This window comes from Vulpes vulpes, chromosome 5 (genome assembly GCF_048418805.1).
Source record: "Vulpes vulpes isolate BD-2025 chromosome 5, VulVul3, whole genome shotgun sequence".
Lineage (NCBI taxonomy): Eukaryota > Metazoa > Chordata > Mammalia > Carnivora > Canidae > Vulpes > Vulpes vulpes.
This window is the reverse complement of record NC_132784.1, coordinates 121,363,532-121,386,454: the sequence shown is the minus strand read 5'-3', so window position 1 is coordinate 121,386,454 and position 22,923 is coordinate 121,363,532. Positions and strand designations below refer to the sequence as shown.

The 22,923-nt window shown below is 37.2% G+C and overlaps 1 long non-coding RNA gene across 1 annotated transcript; it reads left to right on the top strand.

Annotated features, from left to right (window-relative positions):
- The first annotated feature begins 388 nt into the window (after positions 1–388).
- On the top strand, positions 389–18,306 carry LOC140599100 (uncharacterized). Its single transcript, XR_012001833.1, has 3 exons — positions 389–1,131; positions 7,484–7,548; positions 18,090–18,306. It is a non-coding gene; the product is annotated as an uncharacterized lncRNA (long non-coding RNA).
- The last annotated feature ends 4,617 nt before the right edge of the window (positions 18,307–22,923 follow it).

The following is a 22,923-nucleotide window of genomic DNA, read 5'->3' as shown; positions in this document are numbered from 1 at the left end:
GACTGAGAAGCCACTGGAGTCCATCATATACTTTGCCCCTCAAGTATGAGCAGTACCTAAGAAGAAGGCTGAGCAAGGTCGCAATTCACATCCACTACCCATATCTAGTGCAAGAGATGCAGGGATTTTGCTAACAACAAATTTAAACTGCTATCCATTTACCACAATATACTTTACTTTCAGTGATAACTCACAACATTACTGCCTTAGACTTTATTGCCCTCTAAGTACCTATAGCTCTCAAACCCTCAAAAAATTCAGTTCCCAGCAAAGCAATATAAATAAAGAGTAATCAGTATTAATAACCAAGAAAATGACCCAAAGAATGGTAGAACAGACTCTCCACAGCTAAATGTAAAGAAGAAACCACATTAAAGAGGTTAGGGGTTAGGAAGGGCAGAGATGCAGTTGGGAGCCAAGTAGACCTGCAGTACTGCCCATAGGAGGGAGGGATATGGTGGCCACAGTTGGGGAACAAGACCAGATCCAACAATAGGCACCCGAAACATGGGGGCCCCACACTGGAAAGAAGAATCTCTATAACAGTTGGCTTTGAAAAACAAAGGAGTTTAACATTCAGTTGGGATTAATACCTGGAACTTTAAAAAATAGTGGGCTCAGCTCTGGGAGAGCCAAGAGGGTGGAGTCCCTGCTCTTAAGAGATAGAAACAAACAAACAAACAAAAAAACCAGTGATATACGGCATAGAAGCAGCAAGTGTGAAAAATCAGGGTATATGGGAAGGAGATTTATTTCCTAGTGTCAGGGCATGTGCTGGAGGGGCAGGATTCTTTCGGAGACTTCTCCAAGAACAAAAGGTCTGTGTGACACCATTTCCCTCCTCTGCCCCCTAGCCTACATATATGGACACCTGTGGGAACCAGCACAGCACCAACTCTCCACTGAGCTTGCAAAGAGTATCCCACACCCAGCACTCTTCTGTGGACCCGCCCCTCTAACCCAACAGTTCATCAGGAGTTTTCCTCAGCGGCTGCAGATCAACTCCAACAGTGGACCAACATGAACCTGCTGTACCATGTGTCCAACCGCTCATTCCCCTGCAGACCAGCCACTTCCAGTTATGCCCTTGGCAGGAGTTTATCCAAAGGGGTGCCACAAGTCTGTCAATGGGTAATCAACCCTAACAGGGGCCAGCACCACTCCAAAGTGATTCCTGCCCTGGGGAAAGCGGAAGATAACCACACATACCAATCCAACTGCAGCCCCAGCAATGGGCTGGGGGTAGACATCTGGTCTGACTGTAGGCCCCACCCACCAATAAAAGCCTTTTAGGGCACGATGGTGGGAGAGTACCCTGTAGTTCAGTGCTACGGCCTCTCTGGCCAGTGCCTCATCTGACTCAACTCAAGCCCAAGGTGACTCCCAACTGGCCTACCAACAACACAAAGACCAAACCCTGCCCACAATAGGCAAAGCTGGGGCTGCAGTTGGAGGATTCTAGTATTAGTGGTGGTAGGAGACTGAAAATTTGTGACTAGCTGTGGCATATGATTTCTAAGGCTTTCACCTTTGCTGCTTTGGAATAAAACATAGGTAAAATGAGAAGCATTGGAATATGTAATGGCTATGGTATCTTCAAAGTAGGGGGTCAGCAATAATTATTAGGATTGTGCAAGCCAGCTTTTCTTAATGGCATTATAGATGATGGAAAAGTAAAATACTAAGTTCAGGTCAACCAAGCATCAACATAAGTAATGTGAAATCCAGAGGGCTTCCAGCAGTTTTTAGAAGACTCTCATCCATTGCATCAGAACAGAATGTGCTTAGAATTAGGTTCAGAATCTAATTAAAGTTTCAGTACTCCCACAATGCATTAGCTTCAAGATCTCTATGCTAAAGTTAGTGGATTAGGAAAGAAATGGGATATTGAGACAAAAAGGATCATTTGGGTAGACAAACCTGAAAGACTTTAACTTCTAAATTCTCTTGAACCATCTAGACCAGCAGAAGAAAGCCCTATTTCCCTAGCCACAGGAGCAAATGTAATGATATCTTCTGAGGCAGGTACCTCTGAAGATAGTGTATTCCTTAATAGTCTATCCACTTTATTTCATTGCCTTGGTCAATAGTTAGGGTTAAGCCTGAATACAATCTGAGCTGGGAGGTACAGTTAATCTCTAAAATATAAATAAATTTGGCACCAAAGGAACTGACACACCTGAAAAGTAAGTGCTGGCAGAAACTTGAGAAGCAGAGCTTGAGAGAGTTATTCCTTAAGGGGTGAATCATAATGCTGGGTATGAGAGAATTTATTGAATGGAAGCACTCACTCCCACATGTCTCAGAATTGATGATCTGGAAACAACACTGAAGTTTATCCCCCCAGATTTTGCTAGGATAACTTCTTGAAGCTTGAATAAAGAAAACAGGATCAAAAATCTGCAAGTTTTGATATTGCAGAAGGGGCGAAAAGACTCAAGGAGATGGAATATTGGAATAGATTTCTATGTAAGGCTTGATCACCTGTGACATGATTAAGATTCCTTGATGGGCTTAGAAGACATCCTATAGGAATGTGCTACAGAGGGGACACTAACATCTTTAAGAAGCCTGGTTGGTGGTAGCTGCACTTTGCAGGCTGTGATTGACAGTGTAGATTGTTGCTATCCAAGTGGACTCTAATATCAAAGGCGACGAGGCCAGTGCATAACACTAAATCATCAGAGGCATGGTATTGCCAGCTTGTCATCAAGTTGCCTTGACCTTCAGGAATCTGTGGTAATAGCTAATAGGTCATAGTGCTCTTAGACATGAGAGAGATGGGCAGATACCTATGACAAATTAAAAAAAAAAAAAGATGATAGGCAGAAGACTGTCATCAGCTGCTAAAATGGGAAAATGTGGCTTCTCACTCAATTTCCAGATCTAAGTCAGGTCTCAAATTCAGAACTCATTGACTGAAGCACATGGTTCCCTTGTGAATGAAGCCTACAAGGCCACATGAAATTTAAACAGTAAACACGCCCTTGATTATTTTCCAAAGGAACCTGGAATCATTCCTTGGGAACTGACGTTGAGGAAATTGGAAAATCCAGATATTTCTAGGATTAAGGTCTGAGCTGACAGTGATGCCATGGGATCTGAAACAACACCATGATTCTTTGGATAGATAGGAGCTTCTAGAAGCCAGATGGAATTTGGCTCAAGTCCATTTCACAGTGTATTCAAATATCTTTGGTCCTAACCTGTTGTTTTTTCCTGGTCCAAGTGTACATTATTGAGAGAGAAATATTTAACAACTGCTATTATGATCTATGGAATAAGAGCCACTGGGTCATCAAGAGCCAAGTAGAAGCCCCAGAAATCATACTCCTATCCTGAGGAAAATTATAATCAGAAGTAATACTACATAATGGGAAGAATTGCTGAGATTAATACCAGTATCAAAGATAGAGGTAATGGTTTACATTAATATCTTCATCTATTAAAAAAAAATATCTTCATCTAATTCAACTATATGTATCCTGCAAAAAATGAGATGAATCATGGCAGATACATATATATATCTATTATTATAAATTTATCCAAGCGGCAGCCCCAATCACAGCTGCTACACTCTACCATCTGCCATAGTAGCTGCTATTGGGGCTACCACTTGGTTAAGTGCTAATAAATTAACACAGGCTTTGGCACTTGTTACAGGGCTACTGATCTTGCAAATAAATATATTTTTTTTTCCAATTCCTTTCACTAAGGAGGATCAGGTTTGGTTTTTATTCACATGGTAAGAACCGAAGTTCACATTTATTCCCTAGTCCAGTGTCATAGTGACAGAGAATTCAGGTATCTTGATCATCTTAACAAGCTATAGAACATAGCACTAGCCCAGTATACTGATGGCATCATGGTAATCAGACTTGGTGAGCAGAAGTGGAAAGTATGCCAGATATGCTAATAAGACACATCATATCAAGAAGGTGGAGATAAGCCCCATGAAGATTCAAGATACTACCAGAGTTTTGAAGGCATAGTGGTCTGTAATATGCCGTAACATTCCTTCTAAGACTAAGGGCAAATATCCACACTCTGTACCTGACAGGTCCTTTGCTAGAGGTACAGTGTTTGATAGGTCTCTTCTGATTTTGAAGGAAGCATATACTGAAATTGAAAATACTGCTCTGACCCATGTATTTGGTGACTTGGAAGCTATCCATTTTGGATGATTGTCCTCATCAAGAGGAAGAGAGGATTCTGCAGAAGATCCACCCCGCCCCCCCCACCCCCAGATGTTTAGCTACATGGGCAGATTTAACAAAGGTGGACATATCGGTGAAGAGAAAGGGTTTTTTTGCACAAACTCTCTGATATGTTTCTAGGATTCAGAGAGAGATCATGCCTTTTCTGTAAGAGAACTAGGCTCAATTTTAACAAAAATTCTTGCCATTATCTTGGATCTTACTAGAAACTGATAACCTGACCATGGGATACTAAATGACGATGCCCCTCGAGTCTCTTCGCCTTTCTCATAATTTCATAAGGTTGGGCAGGTGCAGAAACGGCATTTAGATTTCAGCCTGAGCATATCCACAATGTACTAGTAAATCACACAAGCAGGTAGCCAGACTTCCACCGACTGATACTTCTATCTCAACTTAACATCTTTAGCCTTAAGGGGTATTCCCAACAATCAACTAACATAGAAGAAAGCAATCTAGGCTGAAGCAAAGCAAATCTAGACTGGTGTGATATGCTAATGCTAAACTGAACGGGACTGATTTCAGTCCTTATACTGGTGGGCCAGTATAAAGACTTATACTGGTGGGGAAAAAAAGGGGGTTAGCATATTATGGTAACCAACTCTAATTACCAAAGTAATTAGATATTAAGGTACAGAGGATATTGTCTATAATCCATTGATTTTATTATGACCTTTATGCCCATGATCACTGTAAATGGATAACTGCAGCAACCGTGTCTAGATAAGCATTTGGATATCTATTTTTGTGTAAAATTTTGGTGGCTTAAAATAAAAACAACATGTCATTTTGTTTGTGAATTTATAATCTGGGCAGAGCTCACCAGGGACATCTTATCTCTGCCAGATGAATTCTCTGGGGTCTCAATTGGGATGACTTGAATATATAGGGATTGGAACAGTTGGGGACTGCCCGTGCATCTCTCTGTGTGTACTTTTGGGGACTTATGTATTTCAAAGCCTCTCTCTAGCATATTATCCTCAAGCTAGTTTGATTTCTTCCATGGTGGCTGAAAGCTCTAAGAATGAGTGTCCAAGAGATCAAGGCAGAAGATACAACACCTTTTATGACCTAGTCTTGGAAGTTATGCCATATTCTATTGGTAACACAGCAACAGTCATAATGTAATGCATGAGGACACTACACTAGAGCTTAATTAGTAGGAAATGTGGGTCACTGTGGCTCTATATTGTCAGATAGTTAATACAAACATACACACACACAAAAGAAAACAAAAGGCTTACCCCTAAAGAGTAAAGTTTTGAGCTTCCCTGCCGAGCACACCCCTCAGAATAGCCAAAAAGATGGCCAACAGTGAAAAAAAAAAAAATGTAAAATGAGTAGTGGAGTAAAAGGTTGATGGATATATATCAACTATGGCCTCAGGGCTAGTTGCAGCACTAGCACTTTTGCTAGTTTCACTAACCCTCTTACTTTAAATAGTTTTGGTGCTTGAATCTGGCAACCATCCTGAGAAACTCTGATTGATTAGCCTTGTGCTTTCCCTCTTGGGGAGGAAGGAAAGGGTAATCTAATTAAAACCATTTTCTTGGAGCACCTGGGTGGCTCAGTCAATTAGCATCTGACTCTTGGTTTCAGCTCAGGGCATGATCTCGGGAGCATGAGATCAAGCTCCACATCAGACTCAGCAGGGAGACTGCTTGAGATTCTCTCCCCCCCCCCACCGCTACTCCCCCATCATTCTCAAACAAATCTTAAAAGAGAATGTGAAAAGATTTTTTTTTTCTAATCCCAGTAAGGTAAAACTAAAAATCAATTATTAATATTAAAAAAATCCCAAAAGATGGGCAGCCCTGGTGGCTCAGCAGTTTAGCACCGCCTTCAGCCCAGGCGTGATCCCTGGGTCCTGAAATCGAGTGCTACGTCGGACTCCCTGCATGGAGCCTGCTTCTCCCTCTGCCTATGAATCTGCCTCTCTCTCTTTCTCTGTGTCTCTCATGAATAAATAAAATCTTTAAAAAAAAATCCCCCCCCCCAAAAAAGCAATAAATACTACCTCACCGAGTCTCATTCTGTGCATAGGTAACTTAGAAATTGGTCAAGAACATGAATAATTATGCAGATTTGGAGAGTGGTGTTTCCTGCGATTCCCTCTACTTCAGTCTCAGCCACTTCAGCAGCCTTACATTCAAATTTGTGTTTCCTGCTCAGTTAGATTTCCACTGTCTGTACTCTATTTCCCTTTGCTGTGGATTGAAAAATATCTTCAGGCAGAAAACAGGGGAGAATAGAGGACTCACTTCATATGCTTTTCTTCTTTTAAAGATTGTAGGCCTGGATTGGTTCTGCCCAATGCCTGCAGACAATTGCTTTATATATGTCAATCAGCATTTATAGTTCTTTAGGGATAATAGGGTAAATCTGATACCAACTAATCCATCATAGCTTCCAAAACACATTACATATCTTACTTTAGATATACTATTGTCAAGTACAAGAATATAGATATTTTACATGTTTTGTTAAATTTATAAGATGTTTTCAGCGTTAAAATCTTATTTTGTTTCTTACTTTCCACAGTCAACATTATATATATTTTAAAATCTATTCTCTTTTTAAGTACAGCTAATTGGTTTGCTTCTTTTACCTCATGTACATCATTCTATTATAATGCATGTGCTATATGTTATCAACTAATTTCATTAGCAATCAATAGCTAAGTTACTCCAGTTATTTACTAGAACAAACGATGCTATGGTCAACATGTCTAATACATATCTCTTCATTCTTCTCATTAATGAGATTAGGGTAACTTTATATATTAATCATTTAAGTTTTTAATTCTATTGTTTTTTCCTTTGATTTTTTTTTTTGCTAGGTTCTATGGAGGTCACTGGATATGTTATATACTAATTCTCATTATTTATTCATTATAATATGTAATTCCAAGCTACCACTTTAATCTCAATCTTTTGACTGAAATGGAATCTGTGATATATCACTCAGATCCTGGTTCAAGACCAGAGGATTTATTCTCCCAGGAATGAAAAGAGATAACTTCCAGAAATTCCATAATAATCATTGAGAACTGGCTTGGCTAGAGAAAATTGTCTCAGCCAAAGACACACTCCCATCCTAGGAACTGGTGAATGCAAGGGTAACCTGCATCCAGGAACTGGTTAATATAGGGATGTTTGGGCCCAGATCTCTCTTGTTTCAGAGAAAAAGCTTTCACTGATACTGCATCAGAGCACTACTTTTCCTCTAACCTAATCCTACTTTGTTTCCTTCTCTCTCTTTCATAGGGTTCACCTCAAGAACCATCTATAATAAATCTGCTCTTATGGTCTCCTTCCCAGTGACACAACCTGTGAGTGACATTTATTCATAGAAGTTCTCACTTTGCATTGCCCAATTCTCATATTAGTCAAAATATATTGGCTTTTCTCTGTGATTTGGGCATTTATATCTTGCTCTGATAAACATAATCTGTGGTTCATTTGATTATTTCAATTTCATATGTAGATCTTTTACCCATTTGGAGTTATTTTACTATTTACTTATTTACTTATTTATTTCTGTAAAGGTATGTTCTAGAAGTCTAATTTTATTTTTCTTTAAATAGCAAATTAAGTTTCTAGTTTCATTTACAAAAATGTCCATCATTTCTTCATAGTTATGTAATCTATCCTCTATCATATAACAAGTGATTTGCCTAAATCATTGTTTTTTGTTTTTTGTTTTTTATTCCTGCAATCAGTATGTCCCTGCAGTAGTACCACACTGATGGTTTTAATATTTGGTGCTGTAATCTGTTTTACTACCTAATAGTGTGAATTTCCCATCTTTGTACTTTTTGAAAACTGCTTTAGCAATTCACGGAAAATTATCTTTCTGTATAAATTTTGGAATAAATTTGTCAATTTTCTTCCAAAATTTAGCTGTGGTGTTCAATTGAATAGTGATGAATTTATAGATTTACTTGATGACAATTAAAATATTTAAAATTCTTATTCATTGTATGCATGAGTATATCTCTCCATTCAGATCTACTTGACATCTTTTAATAGAATTTTTTAAAAACTCTATAAAGCTCTCAGGCAGTCTTTGCTAGATTATTTCCCAGGCAATTGATAGTTTTCATTGTTATCACAAATAGCATCTACTTTCCATTTCATTTTCTAGTTACTTATTGCCAGTGAAGAGAACCTGTTGAATATATTTGAAGGATGATTTACTGAGCTGACAGATAAGATTGAAGAACTCTTTCAGAAGGTATTAGCAGGGAATAAAGAGATGGAATGAATGGGGAAAAAAGTCAAAAGATATGGAGATTAATAATAGAAATAGCAATGCCCATCTAGAAGGAGAGAGAAGATACACAAAAAGAAAATATTTGAAGAAAAAAATACTAATAATTTATTCAAATTAATGAAAGACATAAGACTTCCATTTAAAGAAGAACTGAATAGGAGATATAAGTGGGAAAAACCTTTTCTAATATGGATATATTAGTAACATTATGATTATTAAAAACAAAAAAAGGGTGCCTAAGTGGCTCAGTTGGTTAAGGTTCGTCTCTTGATTTTGGCTCAGGTCATGATCTCAGGTGTGAGGGGTGTGAGATCAAGCTTAAGATTCTCTTTCCTTCTCCCTCTTCCTCTCCCTGTGCCACACATGCACTCTCTTAAAAAACAAAAACAAATTTTAAAAAGCCCACAAAGGAAACCACTTATAATTTTCAGAGGAAACGAAAACTTGCCTTTCAGAGGGAAACTAAAATCCAATACCTATCAGCCTCTTCAATAGCAACACTGATTGTCAAGAAAGTTTATAAGGAAAAGAATTTGAATCTGATATTGTATTCAGCTGAGCTATCACTTCAATGTTAGACCAAAAATAAAGATAGTAGTTATCAGAGAGTCTAGCAACATGAAAAATCTCTTTAAGAGTATTCTTAAAATTCTTAGAGGTTTAACTTTTGAAATGAAGGAATTTATTTCATAAGCAAGAAATTGCTATGAAGGGAAGAACACATAAAACATAAGTAAAATCTATTGGTGTCTGAAAAAGTAATAATTTAATCATTAATATAAGCACAAAAATCTAAAACTAAAACTTACTAGGGGAAGAGAGAAATATGAGATAGGGAATTGTATGAATATTTTTTCCTGTTCAGAGGGAAACATGTTTATTCATAAAGTTAAAGACATTGATAAGGAAACATAAACAAAATATTAATCTGTTTAATCCCCCTGCATACAGCATTGACCAGGACACAGTCAATGGTTAAAAAATTTGTTGAAATAATCTTAATGAATTAATAACCACCAAAATAACAAAATTGAATGCATACAGTTAATTCATAAAAAACATCTAAAGTCAGGGTCAGGGAAATGGGAAACATAATATTAATTACAGTAGGTAGAAAACATCTAATACAATAGAACAAATTAATTTATGGTAAAACTTATTAATCAAAATAGGAAAAACAATAATAAAAAGACTGACTTTCAGATTGTATTAAAAATAAAAAATAGCAATGTGTCTAGAAGATATTCAAAACACAAGCACACATAATAAGATGCAGAAAAATTGATAATAAAGGCAATATCAACTAGAAATTTTAATATGAGAGAAAGAGAAAAGATAAAAATGAAAATTATCAAAGAGAGATGTTAAATATGTATGAAAAAAGTAAACTGGGTAGATTTTTATTATCAGTATGCAGCTGAGGGTATAGCCTCTTAGTATAAGAAGCAATAACATATCAGATATGGAAAGACGGTAAACGAACACACATTTCATGGAAATGAGTATATGATATGCAGAAAACTATAAAGGTAGAGACGATTTCAATGGCATTACTAAGTTAGATATACTAGATCTATGTCTAGAACTTCATATCAAATGAACATAAAATACATATTTTCAAGCACACATGAAACATTTACCAATGATGGTCATATACCTGGCCCCAAAAGAAGTTTCAAAAAATTTCAAATAAGTAGCAACATATGCTTTATATTCTACAACTACAATGCAGTAAAATTAGAAATCAAACAAGAATATTTAGGAAAAAATCTCCATTTCTAAAAACTAACTAACATTTCACCTTTGATTTAAGGCTGACATAGGCTAAAAGTGAAATTTTTACATTTGAATGATAATGAAAGCACTAAGTTGAAATCTATTTGCTGCTGAAAAGTAGAGAAAGATGTACCAAATTATGAACTAATATTAAGCAGAATATATGAAAGATAAGGAAAAAAGAAAGATGGAAATTCATTAAAATCTGAATAACCAGGCAGCCCCGGTGGCCTCAGTGGTTTAGTGCCACCTTCAGCCCAGGGCGTGATCCCGGAGATCCTGGATCGAGTCCCATGTTGGGGTCCCTGCATGGAGCCTGCTTCTCCCTCTGCCTGTGTCTCTGCCTCTCTCTCTGTGTGTATCTCTATGAATAAATAAAAATAAAATCTTAAAAAATAATAATAATAAAAAATAAAATCTTAATAACCTAGGAAAAGAATAACAAACTAAATCCAAAAACAAAAGAAAAAGATAAAGTTAGGACAAAAAAATTAAAAATAAGGCTGTGAAAAGATAAAGAAACAAACTTATACTGGTACCGATTAAGTAAAAAAGAAGAGAGAAGAGGCAAATAAACAATAGCAGCATACAAAAGAAGAAATAACTAAATATAAGTAAAATTCTACAAGTGTAGAATTCCAAAAATTGAAAATTTTGATGAATTTGATATATTTCTGGGAATCAGGATCACAACTTCCATTCTCCCAGAAAAACCCAAGACCAGATGCTATTAGATTTCGAGTTCTATATGTTTTCAAGGAACATGTATCATACAACTCTCCTCAAAAAAATAGAAAAATAGGAAAGCTGTCTGATTCATTTAACTAGGTTAACATAATCCGGGTACCCAAATTCAGTAAATGATACAAGAGAACAAAACTGTTGGTCAATTTCACTCATAAACATAAATGCAAAGATCCTCATATTAGCTAATTATATTAAACAGTACATTAAAATCAGCTAATTCGTGGCCAAGTAGAGAAAATACAAGGTATGTAGGGATTGTTCAGCTTGAAAAGCTACTAATGCAATTAATAACCACCACATTAAATGATCAAAAAATTAATCTTTCAATACAGCCTGAAAAAGCACTCAATGTGTTTTTCTACACAGTTGAGATAAAAATTCTTAGCAAATAGGACAGAGAAAGACATTTCCTTAAAAGAACAACAACAACAGAGGGCATTTACAGTATATCTACAGGAATCATCACATTTAATGGAGCTATTTTAGTTTTGTTTCCTTTCAGGTAGGTGTCATGACAAGGATGCCTGCTATTGCCACTACAGTTCACACAGACTTGAGATCCTGCAAAAGTCATTAAAACTAGAAAAATAATAAGAGATAAAGAGAATCGGAAGAAAAGGTAAACATGAATATCTTCATGAAATGCCCAGGAGAATTTATAAACAAATTACTAAGATTAATATGAAAAATTTTTAAAAGACTAATATGAAAATTAAGTTAACCTAAGCGCTGAAGAAATAATACATACCCATGTGACCACTATCCCAGAAATGACAAATGCTATCATTTTTTTCAAATATGTTCCAATTTTTTAAATAAAATTAAATCCTTTCAAATTTCCTTTTGTAAATAAAAAGGATACATTTACAAGAAAATTCATTGCAGCATTGTGTGCTAGAACAATTTGAAACAATCTCTTTTACATTACAAAATTAAGACTGAAAGAGCAGTAATTACCTAATCTCTCTGTCTGCTCTACAAAGTTTCAATTAACTCAATACAGACTTTTTCACCAAAATTCTTTTAGTGTAACAACTACTACTTCTTTCTCACAATCACCGTGTATTCAGGGAGACATATATCCATGTCTAATATTAAGAGTTTAAAAGAAAGGGGTGCCTGGGTGGCTCAGTTGGGTGAGTGTCAGATTTTTTATTTTGGCTCAGGTCACGATCTCACGCAAGGCTTGGAGCCTGTTTGAAATTATCTCTCTCTCCCTCCTCCCCTCTTCTGCCCCTACCAACTGCTTACACTCTTTCTCTCAAGAAAAAAAAAAAAAAAAAAAAAAAAGGGAGAGAGAGTTTATAGGAAGGATTTTTATCTTCAAATCAGAAGGAATTATTTAAAAATAATTGTACCTCTTAGTTGTACCTGACATGTTGCTTTCCCTCTCTGACAAAACCTTGTGCTCGTCCTTTCCAACCTTGGCCTAGCAGAATGGCACCCACAAACAAGGGTGACAAGAAGAAGGGCTGTTCTGCTATCAGAGGTAGTGACCAGAGAATACACCATCAACATTCAAAGGCACATCCAAGGAGGGGATTTCAAGGAGCATTCCCCTCAGGCACCCAGGAGATTCAGAAATTTTCCATTGAAGGAGATGGGAACTCCAGATGTCTACCACCAGGCTCAATAAAGCTGTCTGGGCCAAACCAATAAGGAATGTTCCATCCAGTATCTATGTGCAGTTATCCAAAAAAATGTAATGAAGATGAAGATATTCACCAAACAGATTCTTTATGTTGGTTACTTATGTACCTGTCATCACTTTCAAAAATCTGCAGTTAATATGGATGAGAACTAACCACTTATTGTCAAATAAAGGTATAAAACTAAAGGAAAAAAATTACTAAAAGGGGATATTGAATGGGTACAATATAATAAACTATAAATATCTTATTTGAAAAAAAATATCTTTACTTGAAGCTGATTTATAGTTTTAAAAGATCAAAATTGCAAAGTATAAAAATTCCACACCCACTCTCCTGGCCAGGAATTTTTAGATCTTCTTCTCTAACAAATTTCGAATAATGTGAGTGCATTTCTAAACAAAAACTCAAATCATTTGAAGCCTTTCAAGAATGTAACTGGCCATTCTAGAATAAAATATAAATATGAAAAAATGGGTAAAGTCGAGATCAGTGGTCTAGTGGAAACAGAATGCTAACCATATATATGAACCACATGTGTAATTTAAAATTTTTCAGTAGCCATTTAGAAAAATTAGAATAAATAAAATTAATTTTAATAACATTTTAATTCAATGTATAAAATATTACCATTTAACTTATAATCAATACAAAAATTACTATTGACATATTTGACATTTTTTAATATCAAAATTTAAATATCTGTGTTATTTTACACTTATAAGACCATTTCAGCCTGTGCTATCTACATTTCAAATGCTCAATAGCCTCCCATGGCTAGTGCCTATCATATTGGATAAGACAGATGTAAAGGATGCATTGATTAATATAATGGATCTATTAACATGACATATATGGCATGCTAATCCGGTGAAAGCAAATATCAACACTTAAGAACTTGTAGTATGTGCTAAAAACTGTGTTAAGGATATTATATCAATTATCTCTAAATAAAATCTTTAAAAATAAAAATAAAATTAAAAAAACATACCCCAATGGACCATAGCTAAGACCTGGCAGAGAGAGAATTGAACCAGGCTTAACTGCTTTCTAAGCTTATACTTTTAATTATTTCATATGATTCTTGTTGTAGTTTGGATGATTCTTGGCACCAGGGTGACAACTATGGAGGGGAAAATAAATGGAGCAGTTTGAAAGATATTCAAATGATGGAACCAGCTAGACTTGGTGATGGGTTATATATGTAGGTCGAGGGATAGGGAAATATCTAGGATGATGGTTGTTTGCTTGAGCAGATGGTCAGATTGTGTGACTGTTAGTAAGATAACATTGGAGAAGAGCAGGTTTTTAAGAAAAGATTCTAAGCACTCTATACTTCAGATTCTGAACATACCAATCATCTTTTTAGCTACATTAACCCTCTATTAGGAAATGTGATTTTAAAATGACCCTTTACTTCTGCTGGTTATTACACTGACCAGTCTAGAAAAAGAGAATATAAGATGTCAGAATAAAATAAAAGAAAATCTCCATGATGACTTCCTTTCACAGATAGGAAGAAAAATTATGCAAACATAATTGAGAGCGCAGAGGGAGAGAGAGAATCTCAAGCAGACTCTCTGCTGAGCACAGAGCCCAATGCCAGGCTCTATCTCATGATCCTGAAATCATGACCTGAGCTGAAATCAAGAGTCAGACACTCAACCACCTGAGCCACTCAGGCACCTTTCTGTTGTTTGCATCTTAGGGCAATGATTTTTAGTACTGAAATTTAATCTAAAAGGAGACAGTCATTTTCATTCAGTAACCACCTAAATAGTGACACAATGTGGACAGTGAGGCATCCTGGGTTCACACTTCAAACTCCAGTGTGACACTCTAACTTCCTACACTTCCTGCTGCACCAGGGTAGATTTAATGCCCCAGGAAACTGAAAGGATCAGAGGAGTGCTTTCTGAAAGTTACTTTGGAGCAGGACATAGGATGGACTGACTGAGGCCATTGAAGAGACACTGTATAATTGTCTAATTTTTCGCTACCTGGGTGGCGATGATGGAAAAGACATGCTAGTAAAAAAAAAAAAAAAAAAAATATATATATATATATATATATATATATATATGTCTCTCATGAATAAATAAATAAAGTCTTTAAAAAATTGTGTTAGGAGTCTGAAGACTTTTTTTTAATTTTTTTAAAGATTTTATTTATTTATTCATGAGAGACACAGAGAGAGAGAGACAGAGACACAGGCAGAGGGAGAAGCAGGCTCCATGCAGGGAGCCCGAAGTGGGACTGAATCCCAGAATCTGGGATCACGCCCTGAGCCAAAGGCAGACGCTCAACCGCTGAGCCACCCAGATGTCCCAGGAGTCTGAAGACTTATTTATGCACAGCATTGGGGATAAGGAAGATGTCAAACATGACACAGTTAGGACCTAATATGTGATGATGGTCCCATTGGTAGGAGGAGAACCCGGACTGGATATGCATAGAAAGGTGTTGGAATAATGTAAAGGAGATTAGACAGTGTCATTGGCACTATTCTACTCCCTTTAGATTTCCCTTTTGTGTTGCAATGGCAACAGACAGGACAATGGATGTAACACAGATATCTTGAGATTACATGTATTTGTCACCATAGCAGTCAGATAAATGATAAGCGTGAGAAGTACTCAAGATGTGCTATGTTTCCAGGTTGTATACACTCTTTTTTCATCCAACTGCTTACACTTTCCTCATATTATCTCACTCTCTGACCTATTATACACCTTTCAACTCTGTAAGGTTAACAAAACAAAACTCTCTTATCCTTAGAATATATTTCATATATATCTGAAATCTTACTAAGATATATTTTTCTTTTAAACTGAGGAACTTATTTGTGTGGATCCAATCTGGTAAATTTTTGCCATAGAACCTAATGGCAAAACGTTCTTGAAAATACATAACTTTTTCCAAGGAACTCTTCAATTCCTGCCCAGTTTCATATGTTTTTCTAAATGTCTTATGTCCCTATATATAGAAGGCTACATCTACATCTTTTCACTTCCTCCCCTCCCAATCACTATATCCTAACACCTGTAGTAATATTTAGCTGGCATTTGTAATGTTAGGATTAAATTATAGGAGAAGAGTGAGAACTATGTTTTTGAGATTCATTTGCATAGTGATCTGAGTCACTTGGAAAGATAATGAACAGAGAAGAAAGGAGATTAGTGCACAGAGAAAAGAATAAAGTCAAGGATGGACCACCCACAATTGGTGGCATTAAAGAGTGGGAAAGTTCCTATGGAGGAGAGAGGGGAAAAGGAAGAGGGGAAGCAATTACCAGGGTATTCTAATGTCATAGGTAAGACAGGTGTTTCAAAAGGTGGTAGTGGAATATACAATCTTCTCTTTCTGAGCATTCAAGAGAAATAGGCTCAGGGAAAGATCATTGATAACTTCTGATAAAACAGTTTTAGTGGAGTGTTGTAGGAGAAAATCAAATTGGAAAGGGTTAGGGATGAATGGTTGACAAACAGAGGCATCAGCCTGATAGTTTGTAAAAACTCATAGATCAGCTGTACAAACCTCACAGACCACATTAATGTGCTCTTTTATCACAGAGAATAATTTGAAACTCTTCATACCACATTAGTCAGGAAACTGGGTTTTACTTTATTACTATCAATCTATTGTACAAGTTAAGGAAAGCTATTTTAACTATTTCCACTTTCTTACCTAATTTAAACTCAATACCCAACTGAAGTGATATTAAGATGATGTTTATATACCAGTGAAAAAAAAGGGGGGCATTTGATTACCAAAAATATAATTTTTACAAATTTGGAAGACTTTTATATAAATATTAACTAACCAAAAATTCTTTGATCAGATGGTGAGAATAGAATTTCTATTTTAGAAAATATGCTCACTTTCAGGTTACTATGAAAAATACTCTCAAGATATTCGGATAAGACATATTCTCCACTTACAAGGATCTTGTAATCAACTGAGAATATAAAGTTGGCCTGCTAAAATATGTATTATTACAGGCAGAATGAGTTAGTGCCCATTCCCTAGTCCATGAAGTTTATATGAATATCCTTGTACAGGCTCTATTCTAACCTTTAGTAAATGGTGTGGGAATTTCTTACCTAAGAATTGTATTAGCCGTATTGTAAAAGATAAAGCAATTTTTAAGCTTTTGCTAGTACCCAGTATTGCCAAAAATGGCCATTAAAGACTGATGGCTGTACTACTTAAAAGGGTAGCTGTGGTGAGTTTCACATTTCCTACACATACAAAAAAATGTAGGCATGGGTTAGAAGGAGGAGGATGTACTAAATAGGTACCGACACCATTTATATTACAATGTAAGCAATTTCTCCACTCTGAATGGAGTATTCAGAGTAGCTTATATTATTTTGACAAAAGGCTCCTCTTTATTAATAGGATTCTGAGTATTAGATTCTGAGTATTAGATTGAAATATGTCCTCTGATGGTGTATATGTGTAAGTGTGTGTGTGTGTGTGTGTGTGTGTGTGTGTGTGCGCGCGCGCGCATGGTACAATACTTGGTGACCAGAAAGAATGGGAAGGCATGCACCGCTGCCTGAGAGACACTGGCCTGTCAGCGCTCACTCTGAAATGTTCTTCTGTAGTTCACCTGCTCCTAATTATGGCATTACTATGTATTTACTAATTTAGATTTTATGAATTATATTACTACAAATTATCATGTTCAGTTTGCATTGCTGAGACAGAGGGCAAGAACATATATTTAGCTTCTGAATCTAAAGACTGTTACTCTTTGCCTATAATCCCTCTTGACAGTGAATCATCAGAAAGGTAATTTTAAAAAGGTTTCACTGTTTTTTTTATATTACCATTCCCTTAATTCCCCTCAAGAATCACCAAAAGGTATATGGAAGTAACCAACTTCAGTAACTTCTTGGTGGCTAATTAAAGGAAGTCACAACATAGGAAGTTTAAAATCATTAACAAAATATGACATTATCCAGTTTCCAAGAAACTTATGGTTTCACATGAGATTTCCTCACAGGTTTAAGAAATTGGTTTCCCTGTCTCAAAGTCATTTGTTATATCTCTCCTCTTCAAATAAATAGATAAGAACATAAAGAGATACATCAAGAAACAATAGTGTCTATAGATACAGAAGGAAATATTTTGCATGCCAAGAAAGCTAAGTGGATGTTTGGAAGACTTGGAAACTGAAGCCTTTCTGAATCCTAGCCAGGATGATTGCTATGGAATGAATGCTTACGCGCTGCTTAGACTTATATGTTGAAGCTCCAGCCTCTAATGAGACTGTCTTAGGGTCTTTTTGGAAGTAATTAGAGTTAAATGAAGTCATAAGAGTGGGACCCTGATCTGGTGGCATTAGTGTCCTTATAAGAAGAGATAGAAGAACTCACTCAAGGCTCTCTCCTTTTCTCTCTTTCTCTGCCACGTGCAGACACAGAGAGAAGACAACCTTCTACAAGCCAAGAAGAAAGGTTTCACTAGGAACCAAATTGGCTGGTACCTTGATCTGGAACTTCTAGCCTCCAGAACTGTGGGAAAATACGTTTTTATTGTCTAAGCTGCCCATTTTGTTATGGCAGTCCAAACTCAGACAAGGATCTTCAGAAATATATATCCTTATAACATATATAAGGATAGCCCTATAAAAGGTAGGTCTGGTCCCTTATCGAGACACCCACATTATTCAGTCTCTCCAGATGGTTCCAGATGTAAAATGTGCCTTCTGCAGATGCATGCTTTTCCTGACTTAGAAAATAAGCATCAACTCTTTCTGTCAAAGGAAATTCAATTTACCAGTTAATTTACTTTCACATGTATTTAGCACCCGAGACCACAAGTTCTGTTTCTCTGTGCTCCTTTCTCAGGTTGATAATGGTATATAAAAAATCAAACCATAGTTTGATTTTCAAAACTAGGTAGTTATAAAGAGGTTGCTCATTTTAACTTACATGTACATTGAAAAAATCTTCTACATTAAAGAAATTAATTGTTGACTTGGTAAGTTAGAAGAAGAATTTGTTCAAAGCCAAGTGTTCTCTTATTTTTGGAAGGAAAATTCCTAGAAGTATGTCATTATTTTCAATTGTAGGAATAATAAGTGACTTAGTATTTCAGTAACAGAACTTAAGAATAAAGGGATAAATTTAATTGTTTAAAATGAATGAATTATATTTAAGCCTTTATAGAAAAGAGAACATTTTTTTCCCTGTATACACTAAGCATGAGCATACATGTTATTTGGTAGTGAGTGTCATTTTTAACTGCTAATATTCTGTTATGTTACATAAAGTCCCAGGAAGAATAACTAATTAAATTGCTAATCTCAGCTTTTGCTTCATATAGCTTTTATTACTCTAATATTGGTTTAGTGCAAAGGACAATATTTACAATTAATAAGCACCAAGAATTCTATTGTTTTTATATAGTACTTCAAGCCTTTGGGGTCAGAGTGAGAATGGGAATTAAGGAGGTAAGAGATGCCACGCTGCATTAAGGTAGAAGGTCTTGTCACTTAGGAACTATTACTAAGTAGAACGATTAAAAATATTTACTCATGTGTCTTTTTTTTTTTATTTCAAGGGAAAGTAAAATGATAATGAGGAAAAGCTTTTATTTATAAAAATTTTACTCAGCTTAATTTTGAAAATCTCTCCACTTTTTAATATTTTCTTTTTTGAATATTTGTGCTTTATCCCATTTTAACATACTTAATCGAATTTATCTTCTACTGTTTTATTAAATCCAATGCAAAGAAAGTCAATCTTAAAATATCTTTCTATGCTGCTTTTCCTGCTCATGATCATTTCCCCTATCACTGGATTGTTTAAAAATCATGTTGGTAACTTGCATAATAGTCCATCACATAAAGAGATATTTGCTCACTTAACATTCTCTTTTCTATCTTTTGTTCTATATCTGAATGCTACGATTAAAATATGTTCTCATTAGGGTGGCAGTATAAAAACGCACTTCAGGGATTTAGCCTTTAGAGCTACATTGCCTAGACTTGCATTCGACCCTAGTTCTTTCACTGCTCAGATATGTGGTCTTGCACATGTTACTTAATTCTCTGTGTCTATTTTCACATCAACAAAATGGGAGGGTGAGTCTCAGTCTGTCAAGTGGCTGCCTTCAGCTCATGTCATGATCTCAGGGTCCTGGAATTGAGCCTCATGTCGAGCTGCTGGCTCAGCAGAGTCTACTCTCCCTCTGTCCTCCTCCCTGCTCATTCTTTCTCTCTTTGAAATAAATAAATAAATAAAATCTTTTGAAAAAATGTCAGCAATTAGTATGTACCTCAGAAGTTGATATGAATTCCTGTATGAAAAACATTTAGAATACAAATTCTTGATTAATATTCGCTCTTATTTTCTTAAATATAGGCATAGAAGAGGACTTGTCCTCTGATCTAGGGAGCCCTAACATTATCTACATTCATAAGTAAATGCCTTAGAGTTATATGTTTATGTACCTTGGAAGAGTTAGTATGCAATGAGAATTGTGGTTCTGTGGAAATTTGGACATATAAGGAAAACTATCCCTAAAATTATACTCTTTTGGAGAGGACATCCCCTGCCCCTTAATTCTACCCATAGTTGTTTTGCTATCTGACTATTTATTTATTTATTTATTTGAGACAGAGAGAGAGAGGCAGAGACACAGGCAGAGGGAGAAGCAGGCTCCATGTAGGGAGTCTGATGTGGGACTCGATCCTGAGACCCCAGGATCATGCCCTGGTCCTAAAGGCAGGCGCTAAAGTACTGAGCCACCCAGGGATGCCCTCTTTTTTGTTTTTAAAATTGCTTTTGGCCATTTAATTTTGTTTTCCAGGAATTGTGCATTTCATCATTGTCTCAGTTTGCAAAGACTGCCGTATCAAAGTAGCACAAACTGGGTGGCTTAAACAACAAAATTTGCGGAGGAAGGGCAAGACGGCGGAAGAGTAGGGTCCCCAAGTCACCTGTCCCCCCCAAATTACCTAGATAACCTTCCAATCATCCTGAAAATCTACGAATTCGGCCTGGGATTTAAAGAGAGACCAGCTGGAACGCTACAGTGAGAAGAGTTCGCGCTTCTATCAAGGTAGGAAGACGGGGAAAAGGAAATAAAGACACAAAAGGCCTCCAAGGGGGAGGGGCCCCGCGAGGAGCCGGGCTGAGGCCGGGGCGAGTGTCCCCAGGACAGGAGAGCCCCGTCCCGGAGGAGCAGGAGCTGCACCAACCTTCCCGGGTGGAAAGGCCTCCCGGGGAATTGGAGCAGGATCCCCAGAAAGGCGGGGATGCCCTCGGGCTCCCTGGGACAGTAACAGAGGAACTGCGCCCCGGGAGATGCGCCGAGCTCCCTAAGGGCTGCAGCGCTCGGCGGGACCCGGAGCAGCTCGGAGGGGCCCGGGCGGCGGCTCCGCGGAGGGGGCTGCGGGGCAGGAGCGCGAATCCAATCCTGGGGCCCCTCGGGTTGAACAACCCCCACTGGGCCCTGCACCAGGCCGGGGCAGAGCAGCTCCCCCAAGTGCTAACACCTGAAAATCAGCACAACAGGCCCCTCCCCCAGAAGACCAGCGAGACGGACCAGTTCCAGGGGAAGTCAAGGGACTTGTATACAGAATCTGAAGATACTCCCCCGTGTTTTTTCTTTTTTCTTTTTTTTTTCTTTTTGATTTCTGCTTGCTTCCCCCACCCCTTTTTTCCTTTCTTTCTTTTTCTTTCTCTTTTTCTTCTCTTTTTTTCCTTTTTTCTTTTTTTTCTTTTTCTCTTTTCTTTCCTTCTTTCTCTCCTCTCTTTTTCTCCTTTTCCCAATACAACTTGTTTTTGGCCACTCCGCACTGAGCAAAATGACTAGAAGGAAAACCTCATCTCAAAAGAAAGCATCAGAAACAGTCCTCTCCCTTCCTTTATACTCCCTTTCACTATTATTTATATTCCCCAAATGAATGAGAACATACACTGCTTGTCCTTCTCCGATTGACTTATTTCACTCAGCATAATACCCTCCAGTTCCATCCACGTAGAAATGTTGGGAAATATCAGGAAGGGAGACAGAACATAAAGACTCCTAACTCGGGGAAACGAACTAGGGGTGGTGGAAGGGGGGAGGAGGGCGGGTGTTGGAGGGGAATGGGTGACGGGCACTGAGGTGGACACTTGACGGGATGAGCACTGGGTGTTTTTCTGTATGTTGGTAAATTGAACACCAATAAAAATTAATTAAAAAAAAAAAAAAAAAAAAAAAGAAACAGTCCTCTCTCCCACAGAGTTACAAAATCTGGATTACAATTCAATGTCAGAAAGCCAATTCAGAAGCACTATTATACAGCTACTGGTGGCTCTAGAAAAAAGCATTGAAGGACTCAAGAGACTTCATGACTGCAGAATTTAGATCCAATCAGGCAGAAATTAAAAATCAATTGAATGAGATGCAATCCAAACTAGAAGTCCTAACGACGAGGGTTAATGAGGTGGAAGAACGAGTGGGTGACATAGAAGACAAGTTGATGGCAAAGAGGGAAACTGAGGAAAAAAGAGACAAACAATTAAAAGACCATGAAGATAGATTAAGGGAAATAAACGACAGCCTGAGGAAGAAAAACCTACGTTTAACTGGGGTTCCCGAGGGCGCCGAAAGGGACAGAGGACCAGAAAGTGTATTTGAACAAATCCTAGCTGAAAACTTTCCTAACCTGGGAAGGGAAACAGGCATTCAGATCCAGGAAATAGAGAGATCCCCCCCTAAAATCAATAAAAACCGTTCAACACCTCGACATTTAATAGTGAAGCTTGCAAATTCCAAAGATAAGGAGAAGATCCTTAAGGCAGCAAGAGAAAAAAAGTCCCTGACTTTTATGGGGAGGAATATTAGGGTAACAGCAGACCTCTCCACAGAGACCTGGCAGGCCAGAAAGGGCTGGCAGGATATATTCAGGGTCCTAAATGAGAAGAACATGCAACCAAGAATACTTTATCCAGCAAGGCTCTCATTCAAAATGGAAGGAGAGATAAAGAGCTTCCAAGACAGGCAGGAACTGAAAGAATATGTGACCTCCAAACCAGCTCTGCAAGAAATTTTAAGGGGGACTCTTAAAATTCCCCTTTAAGAAGAAGTTCAGTGGAACAATCCACAAAAACAAGGACTGAATAGATATCATGATGACACTAAACTCATATCTTTCAATAGTATCTCTGAACGTGAACGGGCTTAATGACCCCATCAAAAGGCGCAGAGTGTCAGACTGGATAAAAAAGCAGGACCCATCTATTTGCTGTCTACAA